Raw genomic sequence first — 9,185 nt, 5'->3', positions numbered from 1 at the left:
TTGTACTGGTAAAATTTCAGGAAAAATTCTTAAGCCAAATGTCCTGCCTGAGATAAAAGCCAACAGGCAATATGTCAAATAACCTTGAGGTGGATGCTCGGGTCAGTTACACCAAACAACACCTTATTATCAGGAGTTCATTTATTCACCTCTTTACACAAATAAGGCTTGCAAAGAACTGGATGGCAGAACTGCACAAAGATAATGTTTAGCTTAGTTCAAAGACAATACTCATATCAATACTGGTGTCGACCTCATCGGCGCCACATAGCCCCCCCAACCCCCCCACCCCACCGCCGCAGTATGGAGTACTCTTGAGAGGCCGGGGGGGGGGGGGGGGAGGGGGGGGGGGGAGGAGCGACTATGGCGTTGGCAGGGGTGGTCCGCAGGAGCCGGACCACAGTCAGCTCAACAGCGTCGTCGGGGAGCTGTGTGGGTAGATGCCGTGAAGGAAGGTCCGGCCACCAGATCTGGAAGTTGTTGAAGCGCGACATGCGTGCTAGTCGTGCGGCGACAGGTAGGCCGGCGGTTTACGGGAGGAATGGAGCAACGATGACGATGTCTCCGGTGGAACTAGTTATGTCCGGGGGGGACAGGCACAGACACCTCGAGCAAGGGCACGTTCACGATGGGGGGGCGTGAGAAACCTCGACAGGGTGAGGCATGCAACGGAGGAGAGATCAAAGGGATCAGAGAAGGGGCCAGTGGCGAGGGCGTGATCATAGGTAAGCTCGACGTGGGGAATATGTGATCACTTGATGGAGTGTGTGAGACCGGAGTAGAGGGCGAGGTCAGAGAAGAGCTCAACGATTGAAGCTGGAAGTGACCGAGTCTGTAGGTCCGATGTGGGGGGAGTGGTCGGAGCGTTGTGAGCCACGACAGTGAGTGGCGTGGTCGTGACCTGAAGGGGGGTAGAAGCGGGCTCGACATGAGCAGCCTTAAGTCTGCTGAGAGAGACTGTAACAGCTGAATCTTTTATCTGGATGTCATAGGTGTTGGCCGAGTGCCGGAGAACTCAGTACGGGCTGGTATATGGAGTTTGGAGGGGAGCACGGACAGTGTCATCTCGGAGCATGACGTACTCGCAATTGTTCAGAGATTTCAGGACGTGAACCTTAGGGTGGGAATAGCTGGCAGGCGGAGGTATGTGGAAGTTGATGAAGTGGTGTCTGACGCGGTCCATGAAGGAAGGTAAGTCAGACTGAGGGAGAGAAGCGGAAGGGCTCACAAGTTCGCCAGGGAGAACAATGTTCTGGCCGTATATGAACTAGGCTATTGTGCCTTTGAGGTCTTCCTTATAGGTCACACGAGTGCCAAGTAGCACAAGGGGAAGGGCCTCCATCCATAGAGAGTCGTGGCATTGAAGAGCCGCCTTGAAAGTGCGGTGCCAGCGCTCAACTAGCTCGTTACTTTGCGGGTGATATACTGTGGTATGGATGCGCCAGATGCCGCAAATGTTACAAATCTCGTTGAACAGGGCCAACTCAAATTGTCTGCCCTGGTCAGTGGTGATGATGGCTGGATATCCGAAACGCGATACCCATGACTCGACGAAAGCTCAAGCAACAGTTTCTGCCATGATATTGGGGAGGGGAACAGCCTCGACCCAGCGACTTGTTTGGTCGATAGACGACAGAACATAATGAAAGCCGTTAGAGGGGGGGAGAGGGCCGACAATGTCAATATGAATATGCTGGAAACACCCAGGAGGGATCGAAAAGTCGCCAAAGGGGGGGGGGGGGGGGGGTGCTTGGGTACTTTGCAGCGCTGGCATGCGACGCAGGAGCGTGCCCATTGCTGGCAGTCCTTGTTGACATTTCTCCACGCGCAAAGTGCTCCGCTACAAGGCGGGCTGATGCACGAACACTGGGGTGGACTAAATTATGCAGTGCGTTGAAGACAGCTCGACGGAGCATGGTTGGGATGAGGGGGCGTAACGTGGCCGTACTGTTGTCACACCAGATCTCACCAGAAATGCCAGGGATGGTGGTGCAGACGAAGTGTAGTGGAGAGGTAGAGTCTGAAATCAGGTTTTGCTTGTCCTCGTCGGCATGTTGGAGGTTAGGCAGTTCAGAGAGGTCTAACAGCGAATGAACGGCATCGACTTGTGAAAGGAAATCGGCATATATTGTCAAACCCCTTAATGTGTCTGACATCGATGGTGTACTGAGATATGAAGTCCATGTATCTGAAGCGGCAAGAGGCGGGTCAGCTGGCAGGTTTGAAATGGCCGCAGCCAGGGGTTTGAGGTCTGTTAAAACATAGAAAGGGCGTCCCTCAACGTCAGTCTTAAAATGCTTGATTGCTTCATAGACCGCGAGCAGCTCCCTGTCAAACACGGAATATTTCCGTTGTGCATTGGTGAGTTTGCGTGAGAAGAGCTGCAGAGGCGAAGTTCGGCCGTCGACTGTCTGGCTAAGGACAGTGCCAATGGTAGTATCGCTCGTGTCTGTGGTGATGAAAAGCTGCACGTTAGGATGAGGATGTGCGATGGTGCAGGTCTTGGCAAGAAGATTTTTGAGGGCAGCAAAAGAGGCAGTCATAGCAGGGGTCCATGGAACAAGCCAAGATCCAGAAGTCTTGGTGTCTGCCAAGGCGTCCGTCAGTGGAGCCTGAATCTCCGCAGCCCGAGGTAGATGATGGCGATAATAATTAACAGTCCCCAGAAAGTGCCAGAGCTCTTTGAATGACGAAGGTCTGGGTAGGTTTAGTATTGTTTGTACTTTCTCAGGGGGCAGTGAAATGCCATCATCAGAGACCTGAAAACCAAGAAAAGTGACAGCAGGTTGATGTAGCTACAATTTGTCCTGGTTGGTCTCGATGCCTGCTGCTGTGAGAGTGTTCATAACAGTTTGCACATGTCGAATGTTGTCCTCGACGGAGGAGCTGAACACAAGAATGTCATCAAGATGTGCAAAGCAGAATTTTAGTTCAAATAGCACTTCGTTGATGAAGCGTTGCCAGGTCTGGGTTGCGTTTTTCAGACCAAAAGGCATGAATTGAAACTGAAATAACCCGATTGGGGTGGTGATTGCTGTCTTCTCTATGTCTTCAGGAGCCGTGGGGATCTGGTGGTAGGCCCATTTGCAATCAATGACAGAGAACGTGGTCGCACCTGCGAGGGAACTGGTAAAGTCGGCAATGTTGGGTATGGGGTAGGTGTCCATAATTGTTTGTGCGTTTAGTCGACGGCAGTCTCCGCACATGCGCCAGGACCTGTCTTTCTTGGGTGTCATATGAATGGGCGTAGACCAGCTGCTGGCAGTGGGTTCGATGACGCCGGAGCTTAGAAGTTCAGAAATCTGCTTTTTAAGGTCGGAGAGGCGCTCGGGACAAAGTCGACATGGTTTACTGGAAATCGGGGGGCCTGGTGTGAGGCGAAGCTTGTGAACCGTGCCACTGGTGACGACGGAAATGTTGCTGGCGGCACGGGAGGCGCTTTGTTTACAATGTGAGGCGGGCAGGGCAGGCGAAGCAAGGTCGTGGTGTTCGGAGCCACTTGGCGGATCCAACAGGCGCCGAGACGGTGAAATGTCCCAAGAGTCAACGTGACAAGATGGCCGCCGGCCCGAAGCAGTGGCACCGTGGTCGGGTGAGCTTGGTAGAGCTCATGAAGCGTTAGTGAGTCCATTGTCCGAGGGCGTGGCCTGTGGCAGCACGGTAGCGGGCGAAGCGCTAGGCGTGAGTGCACTGTTTGTGTTATCAGTGGCGGTCGCATGGCGGTGCGCAGGAGCCGAAGTTGCATAGTTTGAGGTGCTGTCCACTAGGGGAAGGGTAGGAGCTGTCAGTTCAGGAACACGTGATGTTCATTGCGCATGCGCACTCATGTCCGGCCGAGTGTCAAATGATGCCGTGTTAGGGGGGGTGTGGTTCTGTGGAACTGTCAGTACACGTTATGGTAGACTTGATAGCACAGTTGTGATGGGTAGCGGGAAGTAAGCACATGGAGGCTCGATTGCTGGGACTAGAAGCAGATTCGGCGCACTTACTGACCTTGCTTTGTCCTTGCTGCAGTGTCTGTAATTCCTTTAAGCGTCAGAGAGCTGGAACTGAGTTTCGTGGAGCCGGAGTGAGAGCTCGAAGCTTTCCTTGCATAGGCGAGCAACGTTTTCAAGCTTGACAAGGCACTTGGGCGTTGTTTCTTGGAACGTCGTCGACAGAGACGAGCATGTACGGATGAGATGAGCCCGGACTGATGTGTCACAGGGGGTTTGCTCGACGGAGCACAGGGGAAGTGAGTTTTGGACGGGTGACGAAACACGGTGTTTCACGCTAGGTCCGGTGAAAGTTTGTGGTCTTGCAAGAAGTCAATGCCTTGTATAGGTTCCTCAATATTGCACACTAAAAACATCCACTTGAGTTTGCAGTTTGCGGAGAGTGAGACGACGTGGGAGGTTGAACCCGAGCATTGTAGTTTAGTTGAATTCACAGCTTGCAGTGAAGTATGATAAGGGTGGATGTTCAACGACACTAAGGACGTAGGTAACAGTGAAACATCGGCGCCTGTATCCACTAGGAAAAAGTATCCCAACGAAATGTCTTTAATACAAAGTCGTCCATTTCCCAGACAGAATGGAGCACTGGGAGGTGACTGTCATGTTGTGCGCAGGGGGCGGCACCCGGACCTACCTGCGACTGGCGTTTGGGAAGCAGCAGGGTGGTCTGCAGTTCCGTGCCGCCTCACCAAATCGTGTGTGGAAGTAACAGTATGGGATGAGGAGCCTTAACCTGAGACCTGCAAGGTAGGCAGTGGCTGGCGAAATAGAGCAGTGATGCATTATGTAGTTTGTCAGCAATTGTCATTCGTTTGCTCGAAAGGTTCGGGAGACCTCTGAGCCAGAGCAAAGCGGATGTGGGGAGGTAGTTTATCTGTCCAGATGGCGAGGAGAGCTGTGTCAGAGAGTAGATCGTCGCTGACCAGGACCCGTAGCCGTCTCCAAAGTTGTGAAGGTTTGTCATTGCCTAGTTGCTCGACGTGGAGCACTTGCCTTATTGCTGTCTCAGTTGAGTGCGCAAGCTAACGTAGAACTGTCTTTTTGGCTAGAGTGTACCAGGTAGCTGAGTCTGGGGCGTCGACCAGCAATCAAGTCCTCCTGGTCGTGCAGGTGGGTGATAAGGCACAGAAGTCTGGTTGATTCGTCAAGTTTGAAATGGTCGAACACTTTGTCCACAATTTTCAACCAGGTTGTTGCCCTGTCGGGATTGAACGGCGGCAGCATCAGTAAGCGTTGTAGAACGTTCGGAAGAACAGGGTGAGTTGAATTCATCGGGGCACTGCCTGAAACGAGCTGCTGTTGCTGCAGTAGTCCAGGAGAGTGTGTCTCCAGGGTATGTGGCGACGACAGCTGGCCGGTGGCAGTGTGAAGGTGACACGTTGTGGTTGAGCGCGATCCGTCGCGACGTGGAATGCCGATGCGGGTGAGACACCGTAATGTGTCGATTGCGGTTGTGGAAGTTCAACACATTGCGGGTGTGTTTGGATTGACGTGTCACGGAAGACCGACACGGATGAGGCACCGAGATGTGCCGAGAACAGTAACAGAAGCTCGACTGGAGCCAGTGCAGAGGCGACAGATGAGAAAAAGTTCAAAGTTTGAAAACACATGCCAGTCTGCGGAAAACTCGACGTACAATCAGAGTCGGAGCCACCTGTGTAGCAGGGAGGCTGTGGAGGTGGGGGCTGTCCAGAAGCACAGTGAGGAACGTTGGGCGGAATGTGTGAATGTTCACTGTTCATAGTCACTTCACTCAAAACGGTGTGCGGGGAAGGTGAATCTCGTGGCACAAAACACTGAGGCGTAGCAGTAGGACGGATATGGAGGTCAGGCACAGATAACAAGCCATTGCTCCTGTTGCAGGCCGAGGTATTGAAGCAGGAAGGCATGTGCTGATGCTGAACCGAGGCAGGCGCGGGCGTGGTCGGATGCTGAGGAGGTTGACCTGTGAACAAAGCAGTTCCGGCCACGTGGCATGAATCCACGTGGTACTGCACGGACTGTGGCGTGGCAAACTGTTGTCCTGGTGGTGGTAGGTTATCCGACGAAGCATTTGCAGAAATCGGCATTGATCCCGCACTGCACGGAGATCCGTCAGAGGTAACTGCACCGTCGATGAGGGAGGGCACATGTGGTGGGAACAAAGGCGTCTGATAGCCGGAGTCATGCACACTCCTAACCTCACTTATTGTTGCAGGCACGAAAACGTCTGGCGAAATCAGCGTAATCGTCAAGTGAGAGGCATCGTGTTGCAGTCCTGGCGGGTGTACATCGCCCGCAACATGATGCGTGTCGATCACAAAATGCGGTGTTAGGCATTGGGCCGAAGCCATTGTTCAAATGTTGTGTTGATGTAATACACGTGAAAATAACTGACGCAGAGGCTGTGGAAACAATAAAACGGCAAAAACGGAAGACATTACAACTTGGGGTCACCAGTGAGGTGGATGCTCGGGCCAGTTACACCAAACAACACCTTATTATCAGGAGTTCATTTATTCACCTCTTTACACAAGTAAGGCTTACAGAAAACTGGTGGCGGAACTCCACAAAGATAATGTTTAGCTTAGTTCAAAAATGATACTCAGATCGATACTGGTGTTGACCTCATCAGCGCCACAGCCTGCTTTGGCAATGGCAGCAGGTGTAGAGACTGAAGTGACAGCTCAGGGTTGGCCTGTATCTATTTATATACCCAGAAGTATTGCTAGTGATATGGGGCACATACTGGTGCTGATCTCTTAAACTGACAATGTCATACTCCATACAGGATATAGTTTATAGAGTTCTAAGGATGGTTAAAAGTAGCAACATCCTTCAATAACTAATATTTGTCAGTTTTTATTGAAATAATCGGCAACCAGTTACTGCTTTCAGGCACCATGTGCCCTTTTTCGGAAGGCTTATTGCGATAAAGTTGTTATGCATACAATTTATGGTCTTTCCTTCCTGCATTTACTGAAAGGGGGCCAGGTATAGGCAGAAGATCTGAAGATTGGCAGCTGATGTTGTCAGCTTTTTACTGTTACCCCTTTCATTTGTGCAATATGGCAACAAATACACAGTTCCATATCTATTTTGGTGACAGAATACTTTACCAAAATCAGCACCTGAAATATCTAGGTATTACAATGGACCATACACTGCCCTATAGAAAGGATATGGAAAACTGGCAGTTATATACAAAAGTAGGAGCAACATCCTGCATAAGCTGTGTGGAGCAACGTGGGGTTACACTACTGAAACTGCGCTCTTTAGCTGTAGGACTAGTCTGCTGTCCTGCAGAATGTGGTGCTACGGTGTAGCTCAGTAACACACACACAAATGCTTCATGCACAGCTGAACAGCACAGTGAGAATTATAAGTGGTACTCTAAGATCAACCCCCACAGAGTGACTGCCCATATTGAACAACGTTTTGTCCACTGGTCCTCAACAAAAAGCAGCTCTTCTCAGTGAGTTTAAACATGTATGAGGCAACTCGAAACTCCCAGTCCATCAATATATGGTTATCCTAGAATGAAACTGGATTTGATCAAGAAAACCATCTGTGGAATTGTATATGTCTCAGTTCAGTTTAACAGAATAATGGGAATGAGACTGGACAGAGGCTGGTCTTCTGCATTGCCAGTACTTGCTCTGCATAAGGCAGAAACCAAATAACCATATCATAAATAAATAATACTGAAAGAGTGATTACAAATGGAGGTGTATCTAACTAGCCATCAGTGTAATGTTCACACCTAACAACAGGAGGGAGTAATGGACTGAATATGACATGTAAAATGGCAAGCAGATCAACAGAGAATTAGCCTCTAACATGAGCCCTGGGTTAACTAGCAAAGTAACAGCATGTGTGCTGATGAGGCAAGAAAATACAAGTCATTGCGTAATGAATACAACACAATTTATCCGTAAAAGACCTGCAAATAAAGTTACCAAAATAATCATGCCCAGTCCAAAAGCTAGTGACAGTATCCAGAGAAGCATGAAAACTAACCAGAGCACATATGACAGGTAAACAAAGTTTGCTGTGAGGTACGTCTGTTGTAATGCAGAGCCATGTCATGGTGATCCTGTGCCTCTGGGAAAGCTGCACCACTTCCTCGCCCATGCCTGAAAAACTGCCTTCCTACTTTTTTTTTTTTTAATAGAAATGAATCATCATTGAAAAACCCCTTATGTACATGAACTATATTGGGATGCAACAAATAAAATGTATCATTACAAAAAATATTACTGATTGATTGTGTAAATTCTGCTATAAAACAAAGTCCATGTCTTCTTGTTTATTGGAGCTACTGTGCATTAATTTTAGTATGATGTATAATAAAGAACAGATTTTATTTGCTTCTCATAGATTATGAATGGTGCATAAATTATTAGTTACACCTAAGTGAAAAGGGCCTGTAAATAACAGTTGAGAAAATATCAATTTTCAATATTTGAATTTTTATTACAACTTCACTTTGAATTTCCTTTCTTTGAGCAAAGTAAATTCATTGATTATGTAATTGAAATCACATTTAGCTGTTCACATTCTATCTTGAAGATAGCTAAATTTGAAAATTTGCTTTCACCTACACCCACTCTCGAACTTAACTAGTTTCTTATCATATTTCAACGATACACACACATAAAAGACTGTTGTAATTGGCAAGCTTTTGGAGCCAGTGGCTCCTTCTTCAGACAGAAGGGTTGAAGAGGAAGGAAGAAGGATGAAGGAAAAGGACTGGAGAGGTCTAGAAAAAGGAGTAGATTTCAGGAAAGTCACCCACAATCAGGGGAGACTTACTGTACAGGATGAGAAAGAAAGACTGATTGTTGGTGGACTGCACCAGACAGGATTTGAAAACCAGAGCTTAAAGATGGAAGACAGGGTAATATGCAACACACAGATTACTACTAAAACATTGTGCACAAGTTAATAAGTGCAAAAAGCTAAGTGCATTGTACATAACAGAGGTGGGAGGGAGGCAGTGAAAAATAGACAGGAAAGACAATGAAAGATGTAGGAAAACTAAAATGGAGTGAAGCAAAGAGTAAGTACAGTGAAGGAATGCTGAGATGAAAGAAATTAACGTAAATTAAGACCAGGTGGGTGGCGAGAACCAAGGACATGTTGTAGCACTAGTTCCCACCTGTGGAGTTCTGAGAAACTGGGATCTGGAGGGAGAATCCAGATGGCACA

The sequence above is a fragment of the Schistocerca piceifrons genome, chromosome 7 (assembly GCF_021461385.2).
Source record: "Schistocerca piceifrons isolate TAMUIC-IGC-003096 chromosome 7, iqSchPice1.1, whole genome shotgun sequence".
NCBI classification, from domain to species: domain Eukaryota; kingdom Metazoa; phylum Arthropoda; class Insecta; order Orthoptera; family Acrididae; genus Schistocerca; species Schistocerca piceifrons.
This window is presented reverse-complemented; position numbering follows the sequence as displayed.